The sequence below is a fragment of the Mustelus asterias genome, chromosome 9 (genome assembly GCF_964213995.1).
Source record: "Mustelus asterias chromosome 9, sMusAst1.hap1.1, whole genome shotgun sequence".
Classification (NCBI taxonomy): Eukaryota; Metazoa; Chordata; class Chondrichthyes; order Carcharhiniformes; family Triakidae; genus Mustelus; species Mustelus asterias.
In genome coordinates, this window is record NC_135809.1 from 89,636,771 (window position 1) to 89,659,415 (window position 22,645).

The 22,645-nt window shown below is 45.9% G+C and overlaps 1 protein-coding gene across 2 annotated transcripts in view; it reads right to left on the reverse strand.

Moving 5' to 3' along the window:
* slc67a1 (solute carrier family 67 member 1) overlaps positions 1–22,645 on the reverse strand; it is a 124,127-nt gene that overhangs the window by 99,808 nt on the left and 1,674 nt on the right. The gene's annotated exons all lie outside the window — the stretch shown is intronic.

Here is a 22,645-nt window from a genome sequence, read left to right on the forward strand (position 1 = left end):
TACAGTACTTCCCTTTGCCCTCATGATGGTACGCAACACAGTTTCCAGTTCTACTGGATTCACCCCCCACACATTAATGACTGGCCGACCTATGAGGGGAGCTGAATATTTATTGGTGTTTGACTTAACTGAGCCTGCTATCACAGCGCTCACCCACGAGAAAGCCATCCAGCAGATAACCGAAAACATTAAAGCAGCCCAGTTAGCCGCGGCTGTCCGATTAGGAGTTAAAACGAAACAGAGCAAGGCATATTTCGATAAAAGGGTACACCTGGTAGAATATACAGTTGGCCAGCATGTGACGATTTCCCTTTACAACCCCAGTTCTTTCTTGTCCCCAAGATATGGTCAGTGGGACTAGGCATAAAATGGTTCGGCACAGACAAGAAGGGCCAAAAGGCCTGTTTCTGAGCTGTAATTTTCTATGGTTCTATATGCAGGTCCGCACACCATCACCCACAAAATAAGCCCCTCATGGTATAAAGTCCTAATCGCCAACGGGAAAACTGATTGGTTCCACATCAATCAACTGAAAGCTTACGGGACTCAGAATAATCACTTCCACCATCTCTCATTAGAGATAGGGGAGGATGACACTAGGCGACCGGAATGGCCCCACCCAGGAAATGTATTTCCTCGGACACCTTCTCATGCACTTTCAGGTTCAGACCAGACCCTTATCCCTACCACACTGCAGCCCAGAGCCTCGTCCACACCTGAAGTGCCCCTAGGGGTACTGATCGACCCAGACATAACAGGAGACTTGCGCACCCTAGAGGACTGGCGCAACTCGCCAGATATCGGCCCTCGCAGCATTATGGATTCTCCCATAAACATAAGCCTTAACAACCCCAGACCCAACAGCGAGGCCCTGACTAAGCGACACCGGGTTATTTTGATGGGGACACCCGATGCTGCATCCCCCACATGGATAAGGGACCAGACACATAGATTAATTAGACTGGAACACAAGGATGAAGGACTCCTGAACCCTGATTCAAACACAGACCCCACAGTGCAGTCCAATGTACAAACACGGGTATGGAAACCAGGTGAGGAGATAATGATGGAGTCCCATGAGACGAATGATTCAGAAGATGAGTCTCTGTTGGGCAATTGGTTAACAGAAATGCTGAATGAAGGAATCTGAGGTGCTCCAAATGATGAAATTCAGCCTACAGTACAGACCAATGCAAGGTACAAGAATCTCTGATGGAAGCACCCACTTAAAAAAAAAACAATCCCGCAACCTGCCGATCCACTGTGACCGACCGACAGTAAAATGTCCACGGTTAAGTACAACTGACTCATTTGTATACTGCTAGTACGATTAACCAGGTTACCTATACAATCCGACGCTGTACTCTTTTGCCTCCTTTCGCTAGTTGAGACATCATTAAGCCAACTATACAAATCTTTGAAACAGCTGTGCTAAATTTTAACGTCATTGAGGCAGCTGTGCTAAATTTTAAAATCGTCAAGGCCAACTGGGCTACATTTTCAAAAGGAAATGAAAACAAACAAAACTCTTACAGTGCAAAAGCCTGGTACAATATGCAGTTGCTCTTAACCCGGCTCCTTAGCGTTCCAAGTGACACTGAGAATTTTATTTCCAGTGTTCTAATGATGGAAGGGCCGTCTCTTTGCCCCTAATGTTAAAGGGACACATTTTCAACTCTTAGAGGCACTTGTGCTAAATTTTACGTGTGGCCCCGCCTTCAAACTCCAACACACTTACAGAACGGACACCTCTTCAGGTCATTACAGACCGACTCCAGTGCTATTTGAATCCCTATAGTTAATGGTGACTGCTGCTAGACTAAAACCGGTCGCCTTGATTTTGCTGGCCAGTTAAATAGGCTCTTTTCTGACAACCCCACGACTCATCTATTCATCGATCTGAACAAAAATTGCTCCGTAGTGCTCCACAATTTAGAATTTAGAAAAAACTATGACATGCAAGCGACAATTGATGTTCCCGGATCCTCCTGACCACACCACTGTCAAATAAGTGTTCAAAAAAAAAAAGGGGGGGGGCGCATGGATAGTTTAAATACTTGTATATACATCAAATATTAGATGTGATAACAGCAGAAATTACATCGATCTCCTCAGGACAGCGACGGATGACGACGAGATGCAACCTACGATCTACCTCATCGGACTCATCAGGATAAGCACACAGGACATTCCAAGCAAGATGAACTTGTGGTATCCCGGTTATTTATGGTTTGCCCCACCTGACGCAGGGGAATGTGAGGAGGGTGTGTTATGGGTGCACTCCGATAAGAGTATAATGTTTGGGTGTAACAACCAGCGGCTGGTATACAAAAAACCAAATGGCAGTTCAACTGAATGTTATCTGAGTGTCACCATAGAAGGGGATTGGTGGGGATTTTCAAATAATGGGTGCCCTGAAATTAGATTAGAGTTGGGGCAGCGGTGCCCCGGGACACTCAGAGGGGAACTTTGCATTGTAGTACATAAGAACTGGGCCGAAGCCAACCCCAGAGCAATCCCACTCGATTCGTCCGGAAGCCACCCCCCGGAACACAGAATGGATTGATACTAAAACACACAGGGAAAACCTTGTATGACAACATCCACCACGAATTGGTACCTGTGGTGGTGGATATAGCTGGGACCCAACTGTCAGAGTGGTGCTCTCCCCAACTTAAGAGACTATAACTCCGCTTGACTCGCAGACTGTTAGGACAGAAGGTAGGAATGGATGAAAGACAGGAGAGATCCAGGAGAGAGTTAGTCAATGACATGGCCACAGCATACGGGGCAGGGGTAGCAACCATCAACACCCTGGATTTAGCTGACCTGGACAATAAACTTAGGGTTCTGACCCAGCAGGTTAAACAGACACTAAGTTCCATCAATGAGGACAATCAGCAAGATGCTGAAGGGGAACTGACTGGGATCACAGCCAGTAGCCACATGGTAGCTGTGTTAGAAGGACACGCCAAGACAATCAATCAAATTATCAGGGAAAAATTAGAGGATGATGACCAACTTTATGTAGTGCAAATGGACAGTGGATGATAGAACAGCTAAGGGAAAACCTAGAGCAGGTACGCAGTGGACAGGTTCCGCCTTGGATTAGTGATGAACAGATGGAACACCTATTTATGGGTAAGAAACACCCCAAGTTATCTGGATGCCAGATGCGACAGTTGATCAAAGTCTGGTTCAATGACGACTGCAAAGAGACTCCAGGGAAAGCCCTGGGAATGATCTTAGGGCTCCCCATAATGACTGACGACCGGGTCGGACTGAGGGTCTTTGAAGTGGAAAATATAGGGACAATCCATGAGGATATCTGGATAGGGTACGACAGCACTTTACCGTAAGCAGTGGAGAAAGAAGGGAGACTCATAGGCACTACTCTGGACAGATGTCAGCAAACTAACGAAATAATCGCATGCCCGTACCCAGTTTACTTAAATGAGCATGCACTGTGTGGCTTCAGAACAAACACTAGCCTAAATTGCTCCGTAGAAGCTCGTAGCCTGGACACAGACATAACTCGGGTGGCTTACAAGGGAGCAGGGAGATACTGTCTCACCACCTCCCTGAAACAATATCAGTATGGCACGACACATTGTAACATTACTAACACTACATTCTGCTTCAAAACAGACACACCAGCCAGGGTGGGCCTCATTCAACTAATAGACATCCATAAGAGGGAGAGGGTAGATCTGAACGCCACTGACGAGCTCTGACAGACTCTAGGAAATATGACACAAGCCTAAAACCCCTGTCGGAGGAGTTGAACCTGATTCGAGCAAAATTGGCTACAGCCCACAGAACCTTCACCAAAGTAGTACAGCAGACCCAAGAGGTGAAAAGGAGAATTAAACAAATCAAAGTCACCTCTTGGTGGGACGACATTTGGAACTGGGTCTCAAACGTCCAAATTCATCCATTTGTTCGCATAATGTCACACCTGGCGGTAGGACTGATTTTATTCACCCTGGTATGCCTGATCATTCTCACAGTCCAATTCAGCCGATGGAAAAAGAGGATCACCCGGAGGCAGGATGTAGGGTCCGCCCTTGAACCATGGTCCCCTCTAATTCAGTAGAGCAATGTTTACAGGAAGCCTGCCATTTTGCGATTTGTACTAATGAGCCATTGGAAATCCTACTACCAAAATGTGCCTCAGATCTGCGAATACTTTATTGTAATGTTTGTTTGAATGTTGGTTTATAATTAGCTTATTGTAATAATGGTGTTTAGAATATGTGGTTGTTTGTATTTGTAGAGTGTTGTTGTCTGTAGCTTCTGGAATGCCAATATGTTGTAGGGATGTATTATTACTGTGCATGCCAATGCCTGGGCCTTATTTGACTGTTGAGTGACTGGGGAATTCCTGACGGATACTGGTCCGGAGTTTGTGATCCATCACGCTTCGCGTTCAGGATCAAAGGGGGGACTGTGGCCAAACGGGCCATCTAAAATGGCGACTTGTAAAGCACTCTGGGACAATTGGGCAAGAACTAAAACGACAGGCTGCAGCCTAAAAGACAGAGATAAACAGGCTGCAACCCAGACGAGTGAATACACAGGATATGGGTCATCTCCAGGACAAAAGAGTTTCTGGTCAAACTGGGTTGTTTACCAGACATAGGGGCACCATAACCCCTTATTTGGGAGGGAGGTGTGTATTCTACGTGCCCCCAGCACCTACAGACATGGCCGTTGGGGACACACCCAGAGATTGGTGTGGCAGTATCCGATTGGACTTTATCGATCAGTCTTGATCGATTGATTGGCAATAGTCAAAAGGGGCGCGAAACCCAATGGGGTATAAAGGGTGCTGCGCAACCAAGAATCTCTCTCTCTCTCTCTGACCCCACGAACGAGCTACAACGGTGACTGTCGCCAGCGAAGATCAGCACGAGGAGAGCCACCACACCAGAGAAGGAAGGAAGGCCAGAGCACCAGACCAGACCAAAGGACCAGACTATGTAGAGGATGACCGAGATAAAGGCCAATATCTGCTTGGGTACTTGCCAGTCACGCAAAGTTAAGTCAAGGTCTCGTATTGGACTTGAACTTTAATACTTTCTGTAAGATAACTTATTGTTGGTTGGGTGGGTGATTATTGATTGTGTGTTTTAAATAAATATTGGTTATACTAACAAGACGTCTACTCGCAGTTCTTTGTCCATCGTATAAGGGTTAAAACAGACTGTGCGGCAGGCACAACACTACACAAGGCACTAGTTAGACCACACCTGAAATACTGGGTGTAATTTTAGTTCCCTCATCCAAGGAAAGATATACTGGCATTAGAGACAGTCCATAGAAGGTTTGCTAAGTTGATCCCAAGTATGAAGGGATTTTCTAATGAGGAGAGGTTAAGTAGGTTGGGCCTGTAATCAATGGCGTTTAGAAGAATAAGAGGTGACCTTATTGAGACATACAGAATTCTCAGGGGGCTTGACAGGGTAGATGCTGAGAGGATGTTTCCTCATGTGGAAGAGTCTGGGACCAGAGGGCATAATCCGAGACTAAGGGGTTGCCAATTTAAAACAGAGAGGAGGAGGAATTTCTTCACTCAGAAACCACAATGTGGAGATGCCGGCGTTGGACTGGGGTGGGCACAGTTAGAAGTCTCACAACACCAGGTTAAAGTCCAGCAGGTTTATTTGGGCTAAGGTGGGAAAATGGAATTGATAATTATATCAGATCAGCTATAATCGCATTAAATGGCAAAGCAGACTTGATGGGCCGAATGGCTTACCTCTGTTCCTACATCTTATGGTTATCAATGACTAGGTTAGGTGGATTGGCCATGCAAAATTGGCCCTTAGTGTCCCACAATCATAGGTTAGATGGATTAGCCATGGTAAATGTATGGGGTTACAGCGATAAGGTGGGGGAGAGAGCTCCTGCATAAGATACTCTGTCAGAGAGTCAGTGCAGACTCGATGGGCCGTATGTTCTCTTCTGTACTGTAGGGATTCTATGAGTCTATGACCAGAAACTGAACTGGATCAGCTATATAAATACTGTGGCTACAGGAACATTCTGTAACATTTGTGCCACACAAGAACCAGGTAATGATTATCTCCAACAAGAGAGAATCTCTCCACTTGTGTGCAGTTCCAACAACATTTGAGATGTCAGACACCATCCAGGACAAAGCAGCCCACTTGACTGGCATTCCACCCACCACCTTAAACATTTACTCCATCACCACCAACACACAATGGCAGTGGGGTGAAACAGCCACAAGATGCACTACAACAACTCACCAAGGCTCCTTCAACAGTACTTTCCAAACCCACAACCTCAACCACCCAGAAGGACAAGAACAGCTGATAGATGGGCACTCCACTACCTGCAAGTTCTCTTCCAAGCCACACACAATCACTGTTCCTTCACTGTCACTGGTTCAAAATCCTGGAACTCCAATCCTAACAGCACTGTGGGTGTATCTTTACCACATGGATTGCAGCAGTTCAAGAATGCGACTCACCAACATACATAGCAACACACATAGGACATCAAGCATGCTCCAGCATTCAATAAGATATGGCTGATATGGTTGTAGTCTCAGCTCCACTTTCTACCTGCAATCCATAACCCTTGACTAAACAAATAATGATCTAACTCAGCCTTGAACAAACTTAAAGATCAAGCCTTCACCTCTTACTGGGGAAGGGAATCCCACACTCTAAATGGTCCTCATAGAAAAAGTTCTCATCATCACCTCTAATTCTTAAACCGTGTCCCCGGGTTCTAGCTTCCCCCACAAGAGGAAACAACTCCACCTTATCGAGTCCCCTCAAGTCAAATGAACCTCTCTGAACTGCTTCTAAAACAATTATATCTTTTTTTCAAATAAGGAAACCAAACCTGTACATTTCACAAGGGGTTACAGAGTAGTCTATTTAGGACTGAAATGAGGAAAAACTCTTCATTCAAGAAAGTGGTGAACCTGTGGAATTCTTGACCACAGAAGGTTGTAGAGGCCAAATCACTGAATATATTTATGAGGGATTTCTAGACTCTAAAGGTATCAAGGAGGTATGGGGAGAGCGTGGCATTGAGATAGAGAATCAGCAATGATCATATTGAATGGCAGAGTGGGCTTGAAGGGCCGAATGACCCACTTCTGCTCATATTTCCAATGCTTTCCTATGTTTCTACCTTTATTAATGTTTAAAACACTAGTCATGGACCCACACTTCTCGTTTTCAAATTGAACATTGTGATGTTAGTGCCCCTTTAAGAAAGGTTTTTTTTTCAATCATGTTCACAGCCTTAGGTGATATCATTGGTGGGAGGAGAAAAAAAGCTGTTGGTCAGGTGACAAGGATGGTTTTTTTGAGTTTTTGTTTTGGCTGCAGTATTAGAAGCATAGCTGAAAGAAGTCTGTTTTTATTTTGAAAGTTTTACCAGTTAGCTGAAAGCACAGTTATTGCCATCCTACAGTAAAGAATCTATGTTTTGGTGTTTTTGGGGAGCTGTTCTAAGTTTTCAAGATCATTTGAAATCAGCATTCAACCCAGGGAACTGGATTCCAGTATCATGCGAGCTTTAGCCTGTGCAGTGATAAACCTGTGAAAAGAGTTTTTTGTTGTCTATAGGTTTTGGTTTTAATTGGAACACATTAGAGATGTTCATTAAGGGGTATACATTATAGTGGTTCTTTTGTTTCTTGTTCATTATTGATAAAAGTTCTTGCTAATTTTCTTCCTATGCATGATGACTATATTCTTAAATAAACTTTGTTTGATAAAAATTTGCTAGTGGGTCACTTGAATCATATCTAAATTGAAACGTCTCATGCTCATCCTCGCTAAATTTAGATTGCAAAACGTATGATTTAGGTGGGCTTCATAAAACACTTTGGAGTTTCTAATCTGAACCATAACAATTAAATTCTTTCATGTTGTGATCGCTGTCACCTGGAGGCTCCTTTATCATGAGGTTATTGATTAATCTTGTCTCATTACACATTACCAGATCTAGGACCTGGTCAATTAAGTATGGGCAACAAATGCTAGTCAAGCCAGTGAAGCCCACACCCCTGAATGAATAAATTTTTAAAAACCATGGTATCATTAAAGCTGAACTCAACTGCACGAGTTACTAAATTCATAAGCTCAAAGAGTACAGATTCAGTTAATTTAGAAAATATTAGTGAGAGCTGGGCCTAGAGATGTCAATACCATCTATTTGGGCACATATGGGATCACTAAAACTGAATACAACTGTGTAGGTTTCTAAGTTCATAAGTTCAATTAACACAGATTCAGAAAATAGTGCATGTCTAGTTTGCTGTGATATAGTGAAGTAGCACTAAAGTGTCACAGAACAAATAGGCTCACAGTATCGAATGAGTGAATAGATACAGCAATGCTATTAATATGCAAGCTGTTTAGTCTTTGTGAAGGTGAAGAAACCCTTCACCGTTTGTATGGAAAGCTCCATTAACTGGTTGCAGCAACTTACTCAATTATTTGGCCAATTCATGTTGTGCAGAACCGGTCATAGATGGGCCATAATAGGACATCATGGGACTTTCCTTGTGTGTGTCTTAGGCAGCTAGTCCATATGTAGACCTAGTGAACCACGAGGATGAATTATATCATGGATGACAAAAGGCACTTCATTACTCTTACACAAGTCTCTTACACAAGTCTTATCTATGACTGTTCTGCACAGCATGAATTGGCCAAATCTTTGAGCAAGTTGCTACAATCAGTTCTGAATGATACGGTAAGGATTCTTTCACCTTCACAAAGACTATACATCACCTCCATATCGATGGTAATACTGTGTCTATGTGCTGGTTCAACATTGCAAGCCTATTCACTAATGTGTCGCTTAAGGAAGCCATAGACATTTGCACCATGCCACTATATCGCGGCAATTTAGACCTGCTACCATTTTCTGAATCTGTATTCACTGAATTTATGAACTGATGCGCGACAATAAGCACGTGGAACCAAGGCTTCGGTATTGAAGGCTTTAATAGAGTAACAATGGAACTACTAACACGAATACACCAGTTCAGACTGAAGGGGTCCTGCCGGAGCAGGGGGTCTTATACCTCGCCACCAGAGGCGGGACCCCACTGAAATGTGCCATGATAACTCTTATAACAGGTAAACACCCTAACCCAACAACATTGTACAACCCCCACAGTAACAACACCCTAGCCCAACAGTAACATAGTAACAACCCCCAGTGGTGAACCAACGATGGTTCACCACATTCACCCCTCCTTTAAGAACAAAAGGTGGCGGGGTGCACGAAAAACAGGTCATATAAACAGACAAATCACAGGATTCACAAGTCCAGACGGTCTGGAGGACCGCACCGACGCTGCGATCTCCTCAACACCGGTTGCGAAACCGGAGCAGGTGCTTGTGGTGGCGCTCTTTCCAAAGCAACATCTGGCTGTCCCCTCAAGGACTCCCGGGCCGGCCGGCCGGCCCTGGTGAGGCGATGGTGCAGGGGATCCTGGAACGTTTGGTGGTAGTGGTGGTGGTGATGATGGTGGCGCCGATCTCCGAGTCTCAGGCAAGCTGTACATGGGAGTAAAAGTGTTATGCACTGGTCCTGGTGCTGACCGCGCCACGTCTGGGGAAGCAATGAGGAGTAGTGGATTCGTGACTGGGGGAATAGGAGCGACAGGAGTTGCTACGTCCCCTGCGGGCGCCAGGTCTCTAATGGAGACAGTGTCCTCTCGCCCGTCAGGATATGCCACATAGGCATACTGAGGGTTGGCATGGAGGAGTTGGACCGGTTCGACCAAGGGGTCGGACTTGCGAGCCCTCACATGTCGCCGCAGAAGGACGGGTCCTGGGTACGTCAACCAGGCTGGCAATGAGGTTCCCGAGGACGACTTCCGAGGGAATGAGAACATCCTCTCGTGGGGAGTAGCATTGGTTGCCGTACACAGGAGGGAGCGGATAGAATGGAGCGCATTTGGAAGGACCTCCTGCCAACGGGAGACTGGAAGGCCCCTGGATTTCAGTGCCAGTAGGACAGCCTTCCAGACTGTAGCATTCTCCCTTTCCACCTGTCCGTTACCCCTAGGGTTGTAGCTCGTGGTTCTACTAGAGGCAATCCCGAATGAGAGCAGGAATTGCCTCAAGTCGTTGCTCATGAACAACGAGCCCCTGTCGCTATGAATGTAGCAGGGGTACCCGAACAGGGTAAAAAGTTCACTGAAAGCCTTGATGACGGTGGCAGTCGACGTGTCCGCACAGGGGACAACAAACGGAAACCGGGAATACTCGTCTATTATGTTGAGGAAATAGACATTCCGGTCCGTTGAGGGAAGGGGGCCCTTAAAATCCACACTCAGCCTCTCAAAAGGGCGAGTGGCCTTGACCAATTGTGCCCGGTCTGGTCGATAAAAGTGTGGTTTGCATTCTGCGCAAATCCGACAGCTTCTAGTCACTGACCTGACATCCTCCACCGAGTAAGGCAGGTTGCGGGTTTTGACGAAGTGGTAGAGTCTGATGACTCCAGGATGACACAGATCATTGTGGAGAGCCTTCAAGCGGTCCTCCTGCATGATGGCGCATGTTCCGCGCGAGAGGGCATCCGAGGGCTCATTGAGCTTCCCTGGACGATAAATAATATCGTAATTATAGGTGGAGAGCTCAATTCTCCACCGCAAGATCTTATCGTTCTTGATCTTGCCCCTCTGCGTGTTACTGAACATAAACGCCACGGATCGTTGATCCGTGATCAGGGTGAACCGCTTCCCTGCCAGGTAATGGCGCCAGTGTCTGACTGCCTCCACAATGGCCTGAGCCTCCTTCTCCACCGCTGAGTGCCGAATTTCTGGGCCTTGAAGGGTGCGGGAAAAGAACGCGACGGGCCTGCCTGCCTGGTTTAGTGTGGCGGCTAGGGCGAAATCAGATGCATCACTCTCCACCTGGAAAGGGATGGATTCATCCACCACGTGCATCGTGGCTTTCGAGATGTCGCTCTTCAAAACCTTGAAGGCCAATTGGGCCTCCGGCGTAAGTGGGAAAGTCGTGGACTTAATGAGCGGACGAGCTTTGTCCGCGTAGTTGGGGACCCACTGTGCATAATACGAAAAGAACCCGAGGCATCTCCTCAGTGCTTTCGTGCTAGCGGGCAAGGGAAGTTCAGTGAGTGGGCGCATACGGTCTGGATCAGGGCCAATGACCCCGTTTTCCACCACGTATCCGAGGATGGCTAACCTATGCGTACGGAATACGCACTTCTCCCTGTTATAGGTCAGATTCAGGCGAGATGCAGTGCGCAGAAAGTGTTGGAGATTCGTGTCGTGGTCCTGCTGGTCATGGCCGCAGATGGTGACGTTATCCAGGTACGGGAAGGTAGCCCGCCACCCGTTCTGGTCCACCATTCGGTCCATAGCACGCTGGAAGACCGAGACCCCATTGGTGACACCAAATGGAACCCTGAGGAATTGGTATAGACGACCATCCGCCTCAAAAGCCGTATATTGTCGGTCCTCTGGGCGGATGGGGAGTTGATGGTAGGCGGACTTAAGGTCTATGGTAGAAAACACTCGGTACTGCGCAATCTGATTGACCATATCAGAAATGCGCGGGAGAGGATACGCATCCAGCTGCGTATAACGATTAATGGTCTGACTATAGTCGATGACCATCCGAGGTTTGTTCCCGCTTTTGACTACCACGATCTGCGCTCTCCACGGACTAGCACTGGCCTGTATGATCCCTTCCTTGAGGAGCCGCTGAACCTCAGATCTAATAAAGATCCGGTCCTCAGCGCTGTAACGCCTACTTTTAGTAGCGATGGGCTTGCAGCCAGGTACCAGATTTTTAAAAAGGGATGGTGTAGTGATTTTCAGGGTGGATAGATTGCATGCGGGGCGCTTTGGGCAATTTGGAGGCTGCGGCTGATTCCCTACTGCCAGGGAAGGGAGTGGCCCACCGTACTGTAGGATCACACTCTTCATGTGGACCATAAAGTTTAGTCCGAGGAGAATTGGCGCGCAAAGGTGAGGTAACACAAGGAGCCTGTATTGCTCGTAAATTGTGCCCTGTACCTCAAGAGTTACCATACATCGTCCTTGGATCGGTACAGACCGGGACCGTGATGCCATGGAAATTGTCTGCTTGGCAGGGAGAACCCGGAGTCCACACCTTTTAGCAGTTTCAGGGTGTATGAAACTTTCGGTGCTTCCACTGTCAAACAGACAATTCACAGTTCTACCACTAACCTTTATATCCATCATAGAATGTTCAAGTCTGTAGTGCCTGGTCTGACCCAGGGAGATTGACGCCACCGTTGGCCCCTGGGCGTCACTGCATGCTGCCAATGTGGATGCTGAGGACCCCTGCTGGTCGCTCCTAGTCGTCGTGGACCATGATGGCCGCCCCCATGAATCGCACATGGGCGAGGGCGCCAAGCGCAGCGACTCCTGGTGGTCTTCCTCCTCCTCTGTCAGCCACGATGGCGCCGTCCTGGGATCGCACGTGGTCGGACCTCGTGGGTACTGCGACGCCGAAGGAGATTGTCTCCGTTCTGGAGGGTTACAAGCGGCACTGCCGTTTTTAGGTTTGGACCTGCAGACTTTGCCGCAGTGGCCTTTTTTACCGCACTGGCTGCAGATTGCCGTTCTTGCCGGACACTGTTGCCGTGGATGCTTGGCCCCACCACAAAAATAGCATCGCTGGCCACCTGGAGCTGCCGCCGTCGTCGAATCGATCTGGGAGCGCGGGTTAGCGGGGCGAGGAGGGAGCTGAGCTTGCTCCAACCACGTTGACTGCACGTGGTCCTCGGGGTACAGCGCCAAGCTCTTCGACGCCGCCTCCAGCATCACGGCCATCTCCATTGCTTGGGTCAAGTCAAGTTTCCCCTTTTCCAGCAATTTAAGCCTGATGTACGAGGACCCTACCCCTGCTACGAACGCGTCTCGGGCGAGGTCGTACATATACTGTTCGGCTGATACGTCCTTACAATCGCAACCCCTGGCAAGCTGCAGGAGCTCATTGGCATAGTCCTCCATGGTTTCGCCCGACTGCCGACGTCGTGTAGCGAGGAGGTAATGAGCATGTATCTCGTTGGGTGGCATCGTGTATCTTTTTTTTAGGAGCTCGACGGCACCCAGGTAAGTGGGAGCTGCACGAATGGCTAGGTAAATCGTGTCGCTTACCCTTGCGTGGAGGACCTGGAGTTTATCACTGTCTGTAGTGATAGCTACCGAGGCTGCCAGGTAGTCCTCAAAGCACTTCCACCAATGGTCGAATGTGTTAGCTGCACCGACCGCACGTGGGTCCAGTGTCAGACGATCCGGTTTTAGAATCTGTTCCATACTCTCTGTTTTTTTTTCCTTCTTGTTGTACAGCTGTGAGTTTTTGTTACTCTATTAAATTGATGCGCGACAATAAGCACGTGGAACCAAGGCTTCGGTATTGAAGGCTTTAATAGAGTAACAATGGAACTACTAACACGAATACACCAGTTCAGACTGAAGGGGTCCTGCCGGAGCAGGGGGTCTTATACCTCGCCACCGGAGGCGGGACCCCACTGGAATGTGCCATGATAACTCATAACAGGTAAACACCCTAACCCAACAACATTGTACAACCCCCACAGTAACAACACCCTAGCCCAACAGTAACATAGTAACAACCCCCAGTGGTGAACCAACGATGGTTCACCACATGAACTCACACAGTTGAGTTCAGCTTTAATGACACCATGTATGCCCAAATAATATGGTGCTAACATGGGATCACCTCTAGAACCAGTTGTCACTAATTGTGGGCGGCACAGTGGTTAGCAGTGTTGCCTCACAGCACCAGAGACCTAGGTTCAGTTCCCAGCTTGGGTGACTGTCTGTGTGGAGTTTGCACGTTCTCTCGTGTCTGCATGAGTTTCCTCTGGGTGCTCAGTTTTCCTCCCACAGACCAAAAGATGTGCTGGTTAGGTGCATTGGCCATGCTAAATTCTCCCTCAGTGTACCTGAACAGGCGCTGGAGTGTGGTGACTAGGGGATTTTCAAGTAACTTCATTGCAGTGTTAATGTAAGCCAACATGTGACACCGTTGAAATAAACTTATAAACTTCGTTTCAGTAGTTTCCATGAGAAATGTTTAGATGCAATGACCCCATAACTCCTACTACTTGCATCTTCCCGATAGGTAGGTGATACATTTACTTTATTTGATTCTGCAGCTGCAAGTAGAGGCGGATTTACATTGAAACACACCGTGCATAGACACTGGGCCCCGACCAACAGGACAGCCCCGTGCTGGCCAGTGTCTATGGGCACCAATCAGAGCCAGATATCAGCAGGCAATGCAGAGCAACATCAGCCTCTGATTGGTCAATTCCCATTAGAGTGAGAAAACAGACTGATCCAAACATTGAAGTGTCCAGTTGCAAGAAACAAGAGGTGATTAGGCGAGGAGGGAGAGGTTGGAAGCAGAAGATCCTGTGTTTACTTTTGTGAATAAAGACAGAAGCAGCAAGTTTCACCACCCAGGGCTCAGGACAGGCCACCCAACAACAGCAAGGCAAGAGGGGCCAGGTGAAAGCCGCGAGCCAAGGTGACCCAGCTGATCAGCAGCTGTCAAGCAATGAGGCGATTATTCATACTTTCACAAGTTAAAATGCACTAAAACTGTGATCAATGTGTGTATTTTTTGTGGCTTGCACCTTTGCATTATGTGGGGTGAGAGTGGGTGGGGTCAGGAGGGGCAGAAATGACGTGGGGCCCCACAAAGTGTAAATCCGCCTCTGGCTGCATGTAAGAATTCCTTAGAGACCATAATGTGCTCCATCGCATGCTCAAAATTCACCTTCAAAACAGAGCAGAGCAATCTAACAAGCTCTCTTACCTTGATGTACTAAGTTGAGAAATGCACTAATGGATTCTCTATACAGTCTACCACAATCCTATCTTCGCTGGTCAATATACACATTGGGATTCCTACAGCTCCACCTGCTAAAGATTGGCCCTTATCGGCAATTCATAAACAGGACCAGAGGATTTGCTCACCAAACAATTTTGATGCTGAAATTGGGCACATCAAAGCAAACCTACATGATAACAGCTAATCAGATCATTGCTTGCTGTATATATATTTTTTAATCTGTTCATGAGACGTGGGTTTCACTGGCTACATTTATTGCCCATTTCCTAATTTGCCTTGAGAAGGTGGTGGTGTTCTGCCAACCCATGTGTTGTAGGAACATTCACAATGCTATTAGAAAAGGAATCCTAGGATTTTGACCTAGCAAAAGTGAAGGAATGGGTTTACAGTTCCAAGACAGGATGGTGTGTGACTTGGAGGGGAACTTGCAGATGTTGATGTTCCCATGCACCTGCTGCCATTAACCTTCTAGGTTGGAGATGTCTCAGATTCAGAAGGTGCTGTCAAAGGAGCCTTGGGGAGTTGCTGCAACGCACACTGCTGCCACTGTACATTGGTGGTGGAGGGGGTGTCAATCAAACCACACTGCTTTGATCTGGATGGTGTCAAGCTTCTTGACTGTTGGTGCAGCTACACTCATCCAGGCAAGTGGAGAGTATTCCATCACACTCCTGACTTGTGCCTTGTTGATGACAGACAGGCTTTGGAGAGTCTAGGAGGAGGTGAGTCACTTTCTACAGAATTCACAGCCTCTGACCTGCTCCTGGATCTGCCTGTATACTCACGAATGGGTCTAAGGCCACCACTTTCAGACTTGAAAAGTGCCCAACATACCTCATATTACCCTGGAAGGGTAAGGTATCTCAAAAATTTGAGCAGCAGGTGAAGTTAGCCGTTTTATGCTGATACTGTGCATTAGCAATGAAAGTGGTATTTTCCACTAACAGACAGTCTGCCCTCCACACAATTGGGTAATGTGGTTAAGTATATGAATTTCATTGGTGGTACGATATCACAATAACACTACAACCCAATGACTGATGGTGGATCATACCAAACAGCTCTTCGCTGTTCACACTAGGCAATGTACTACTCATACTCAACCAGTCTGTGCTTTCAAAACTCAGAACATAATGTCTAATGTTAGATGTGATTCTGTGACTGCACAGCACTTTCTAAACAATCCAGAGTATGCTAATTATTACACGAACAACAAATTTAAGATTGTCAGTTGGGTTCACAATGTGGCTCATTTACACTTGTGTATATTTATATGCAAGGGCCTGTCTTCTGCAGGCAAAAGGAAATGTCCATGCATTGTGCCTATTTTGAATGAAACAAAATCATAAGGGACAAGCCTCAACCAGAGTTGACTTGCCAACTTTCTCATGCAGTATAAATTGTTATTCCCTTTGAAATTTGGCACCCTTGCATCTGACCCAATGAGTGTTATGTAAAAGGCTTCTACAGCATATCTGCTTTTTAAGCAATACTCAAGTTCTGTACTACCAAGTGAATATCTTTCATCACCGTATAAACAGTAAAATAATAGACAAAGGGAGAATAGGGCAAATTTTGGACCCAAAAGGAAGAGAGATGTGGAGATAGAGCATATGGCTGAGGTATGAAATTAATATTTTGTATTTTCCTTCACAAAAAGAATGCTGTCAGTGTAATAGTAACATTAGGTAGGACAAAAATAAATAAAGGGGATGTACTTAAAAGCTTGGTAATCCTCCAGTAGTGATCACCTCCTCTGCTAAGTGCTCGAATCGTGGTCAAGAGCTTCAAGTTTTTAGGTGTCCAGGTCACCAACAACCTGGTCCCCCCATGCCAACACTATAGTTAAGAAAGCCCACCAATGTCTCTAATTTCTCAGAAGACTAGGGAAATTTGGCATGTCAGCTATGACTCTCACCAACTTTTGCAGATGCACGATAGAAAGCATTCTTTCTGGTTGTATCACAGCTTGGTATGGCTCCTGCTCTGCCCAAGACTGCAAGGAACTTCAAACGGTCATGAATGTAGCCCAATCCATCACACAAACCAGCCTCCCATCCATTGACTGTCTACACTTCCCGCTGCCTCGGCAAAGCAGCCAGCATAATTAAGGACCCTACGCACCCTGGACATTCTCTCTTCCACCTTCTTCCTTCGGGAAAAAGATACAAAAGTCTGAGGTCACGTACCAACCGACTCAAGAACAGCTTCTTCCCTGCTGCTGTCAGACTTTTGAATGGACTTGCATTGCATTAAGTTGATCTTTCTCTACACCCTAGCTATGACTGTAACGCTACATTCTGCACTCTCTCGTTTCCTTCTCTATGAACGGTATGCTTTGTCTGCATAGCACGCAAGAAACAATACTTTTCACTATGTTAATACATGTGACAATAATAAATCAAATCAAAAAAAAAAAATCTCCATAATGGAGCTCAAACTCAACCTTTTGACTCAGAGGCAAACCACTGAACCATGACTAGCACCTAATTGTTCTGTTTGCAGTAAAGTAACAAAATATTTCAAAATTATTCATTTGAGCTAGGAAAAGAACCAAGAGAAGGTTTTCAAGGAGTCTGGAAAACATGCAAAGGGAGGGGAAAGGGAGGCAGAAAAGTTGCATGTAATTTTGCAGGTTTAGTTACCTAGTATGAGGACATTGTCGGATGCAACTTACCCATTTCATGCATTTTCTAGGTTAATGAAAAAAGATTCAAACCCTTTCCTACAGAGACAGTGCTCGGTGTGTGTAAAACTTGGGATTTTACATTCAGAAATGCCACCCTTCAGTAATTTTGTTTATGCAATGAAGCATGTGCAAAATTCAAATTTCACTGCTGAAGCAAATGTTCAAATACAAGTATGTAATTAGCAATTTAATCAGCAGCCATTTCAGAAAAATGTAAGGAGTTTAAACAACGATCTGAATATCAATCCAATCATTAGGAGTTCACAATGCACTTTGGACATATGACCCAGGTATATTATTACAACTCACGCAATTGAAATAAAAGATCCTTTGATTTAGTGCATCAGAATGAAGGAGAGAAGAAAATGAGCAGAGTCTCCAATAACTACTAGTCAGTAGCTAATAATATAATGCCTTATTCTACACGTAATGTAATCATTGTGGTTCTTGATGTTTGTTCAAAGGTATTTACAATTCCAAATTAAACACCAAGATAATGGAAAAATACTCGATCATCCTGACTCAAAATGTTGGCTCTATTCTCTGTCCACAGATACTGCCAGACCTGCTGAGATTTTCCAGCATTTCTATTTTTGTTCAAAATTAAACAAACTGGACAAAACTAACAGCATTTTCATTGTTCTGACACAAAGAAGAGTTTAGAAAGGAAAGTACAAGACAAATTTTGCTAAAACTATCATCTGATTTCTCTGCAGTAGAACTCAACTGCCATATTGTCTTCCAGGAAATTGGTATATGCACCCCTAGCCTGGTAAGTCACCACATGCAGATCTTACCTCCAAGATGCATGCAGTGCCATCAAGTGATGATACTGCTTATTCATTAGAGGTCTGTTTTTACTGTGGGCATGCAACCTCAGACATTTTTGGGTTCTGTTGAAAAGTAATGGACCTGAAACATTAATACTATTTTTCACTGCACAGATGCTTAGTATTTATAGCATATTCCATTTTTATTATTCAGGGTATCTAGAAGCATAAATACACAAAGGGGGGTGGGGGATACATTGTCTGTATCTTTAAGATCTGGTTGGCTGTAGGGATTCGCATTCTAATCAGTATTCTGTAACTTGATTTGTGTCTCTGTGCCCTGTTTGAGAGCACATTTCAACTCCATCTGACGAAGGAGCAGCGCTCCGAAAGCTAATGGTGTTTGCTCCCAAATAAACCTGTTGGACTTTAACCTGGTGTTGTTAAAACTCTTACTGTGCTCATACATTATACCAGATTACAGAATGAGGGTGAAATTGGATTTGGGGAGGTGCATAAAGCACAAAACATTATGCTGGATTCTTCCATGACACTATTGACTATAACCTCCATGACGGATACTTTAGTTATCCCAAGCACCGTGTCCTCCATTGGGGTCAGCATATGCAGCTGTGCCAGTCTCCATTGATTTTCTGCTGTTGCTGTCTATTTGGAATCATCTTGTCCTATAAGAGAGAGACAAAAGTATGCCAGTGGGTGTGTTTGGGTGATGTGCCTTTCATAATCGAATAGCTGACAGTAAGTAGAAGCGTTCGGACCGGAGGTCCGGGGTGGCGGTCGGACTTTTTGCAACAGTGTAAAATCTGTGAGGGTGGGGTGGAGCATATGAATCCGCCTTTGCTAGACACTGCTGATAGCTGTGTAATGGTTGTGTTCTGCATTGAGCACGGTCTGAGGCTGGTGGTGCAGTTACTTAGATATGGCATTTGAGAATACATGCAACAACCTTGAGCATTCATGGAAGGTCACTGATCTTCTTCCAGATCTGTAACCAGATCCTTTGGCTGAAGCATATTTTTCCTCTGTCTTTGTCAAAGACCTTGACGCAAAGGCAATGGGCCTTTTTTTCCATTAGACAATATTTGTGACAATACAATGCCAACCCCATAAGGTGAGGCATCACAGGCTTAGGTCGAAATGGGTTAGCACTTCTGACCTTTGTACGGTTTGTTTTACCTCCCGGTAAGCCTCTTCACACCCTTGGGTGCATCTCCATGGTTGGCCTTTACCAAACAGTTGGTATAACAGCTACCAAATAAACCTGTTGGACTTTAACCTGGTGTTGTTAAACTTCTTACTGTGTTTACCCCAGTCCAACGCCGGCATCTCCACATCATAACAGTTTATGCCAGGTCTGGCACAAACTTATCATAATTTACCAACCTCAGGAACGACTGCAATTGCGATATGTTCTCTGGTCTAGGAGCCTTCATAATGGCATCCATTTTCTTGGGTGCCTTGCGTAGTCTCTCACTATCAATGACATGGCCCAGGTATTCAATCGAATCTTTAAAGAATTCACATTTTTCTTTCTTTACTTGCAGGCTATGCTCTTACAACCTTCTGAGGGTCTTTTGAAGGTTCTTCAAATGCTCCCCTTCAGTGGAGCCCATAAATAAAATATCGTCCAGGTAACTCAGGTAACCATGATGTGGAGATGCCGGCGTTGGACAGCGTGTCACTGACAGAACTCAGCGTGTCTCAGGTAACCCACTTAGAATTTGATCCCTTGCCCTCTGGAAAAGGGCTAATGCCGACATGATGCCGAAGAGAAGATGCTTGTAGCAGAAAAGCACCCAATGAGTTATTATTGTCAGAGGTGGTTGGGGCTCTTCCGCGACCCCCATTTTGAGATAGGCCTGAGACAAGTCCATCTTCGAAAATTTCTTCCATCCTGCCAATCTGCTGAACAAGTCCTCAATAAGCAGAAGTGGGTAATGATCTGCACACAGTGCTGGGTTCATGGTGGTCTTGAAGTCCCCACATATTCTCACTGTGCCATCTGTCTTCAAAACTGGCACAATTGTGTCGGCCCATTCACTGGTGGTAACTGGTTCCAGCACCTCCATGCTCAAGTCATCCTAATTCGGTGTCTACCTACAGCTGAATGGCATATGGTACCAGATGCGCCTTCAGACTCCTCGGATGAGTCTCTACTTCAGTCAAGTTTTAATCTCTGCGCCTTTCATCTCACCCATGATCCCCCTGTATATTTCTCCAGGATGTCCTGTAAACTTGTTCTTGAATCGACCAGTCTATTTACCACGCCCCAGTTTAATTTTAATTTCTGCAACCAGGGGCGTCCAACCAAGGCAGGGCAGTCACCCTCGACCACATACGACGGTAGCTTCGCACGCTGGTCCCTCAGCTGCATCTTCATCAGTACATATCCTCTCAGTGGCACCACTTGCTCCATACAAGTATGTAAGATGATTTTGGAAGGCTTCAACAGCAGTATTTTCAAATTGTCTCTGTATACTCAGTCCGGAATCAGTGATACGGCTGCCCGCATATCTACTTCCATTTTAATCATCTTCCTTCTACCTTGGGAAGGATCCAGAATCTATCAGCTGCTCTTCGAACCGATAATATATTAAGCAGGAATTCTGTTCAGTTGGTGTTCTTCTGCTTCCTCCGCAGATTCAGAGGACTCCCTGTCCCTTTCTTAGCTGGTGGCATGTATCTTGTACCTAGTCCTCGGGTTCGTTTTTCTCCAACTCCTTTTCCTCTTTCAGTAGCACCCTACAATTGTGGGCAATATGCCTCACCCGCTTACACCTGCGGCATTGGGCTTCACGAGTCCGGCATGTTGACTTTTTGTGGGCAAACTTGCCACGGTGGCAGCATTCTGCGGTTGACACTGTGTTCTGCTGTGCTTCAGCTACTTGTGTACTTAGGTACTGACATCCAACTGTGTTGCTTCATTTGCAGCCAACTCCACAGGCAGTAGCTATTTCAAAAATCACTTTAAAGTCCAAAACTTTTTTTGTCAGTAGTTTGCATTGGATTGCTTCATTGCGGAGCCCACAAACCAAACGGTCCCACAAAGCACCTTGCAGGAACCCACCAAATTCAGTGTTCTGCCTGTCTTTTTAACACACCCACAAATTGCATGATTGATTCTCTTTCTAACTGTGTTCTTTTATAAAATCGGAAATGTAATGAAACACAAGTGGTTTTGGGGCATAATGGTCCCTTAGTACCTCGTACAACTCTTCCAGGGGTTTCTCTGCAGGCTTTTCAGGTTGTATGAGACTTCTTAACGTAGCGAACATCTTACTCTCTATAGTACTCAAGAAGACTGCTACCACAGGTCTTCATCTAGCTTATTGGCTTTTAAATACAAATGGGAATGCTCCATGTATAACATTCAGCTCTCATGCCTTCATTGAATGGCCTTATTGCCCTGAACTGGCCTGTCATTTTCTGTTCCCACGATGGGAGACTTTCCTGCCTTCACAATCTGTAGCCGCTTTTTCATGTGCTTTTGTCGCTCTTTGCGCGTTTCACACTGCCATTCCCTCGCCAACTGTGCTCTGCTACTATTCCCGTCGGATGCAGTCTGAGTTGAGTCTCTGTGCTCTCAGTGAGGATATCCCTCTCCTATTCCTGACCTTTGACTGTCGCCCAAGGCCCCTCGCGACCGCTTCCCCCACAACAGTCTCGATGCTCCCGGTGAGGAAATCCCTCTCCTATTCCTGGCCTTCAACGACAGTCCGAGTCCCCTCACAACCACTGCCATCAGCCTGTTTCCCAGCAAGTACCTCTCTTGTGGCATCGAATGCGGGCCAAGACCCCTTGAAACTACTTCCCTTGACACCTAGCCCTGTTCCCTCGACTACCCCTACAGCTCAGCAATTTGCGCTGTTTTTGGAATCTAGGCTAACGTCAATCTTCCGAAGAATCGGCAGTGATACGCAATCTGTGGGCCGTGACCCAGCCTCGTCGTCAGTTATTATGTATGAGGTTAGTGGGAATAGACTAATTGGAACTTTTTATGAACACGTTGTATCTCTAGCATAATCAGCACAAAAATGGCTTGGCAAGCTTCATGAAGGGTGAAACTTGTGTCCTAGGTCACTTGACCGTTCTCTTAAAGGGGCATGTCCCCAACATAAATAACAGTTTGGATCTTGTGTACCAAAGGCAGTTGAGGGGAAGAAGGGTGGAAATTGCAGAAATTGGCCCTTAGATATGGGAAAAGTGCCAAAGGCTGGAGGATTGCAAATTTAGCACCACCAGTCAAAAAAAATGGGAGAGGTATAATGAACATGCAA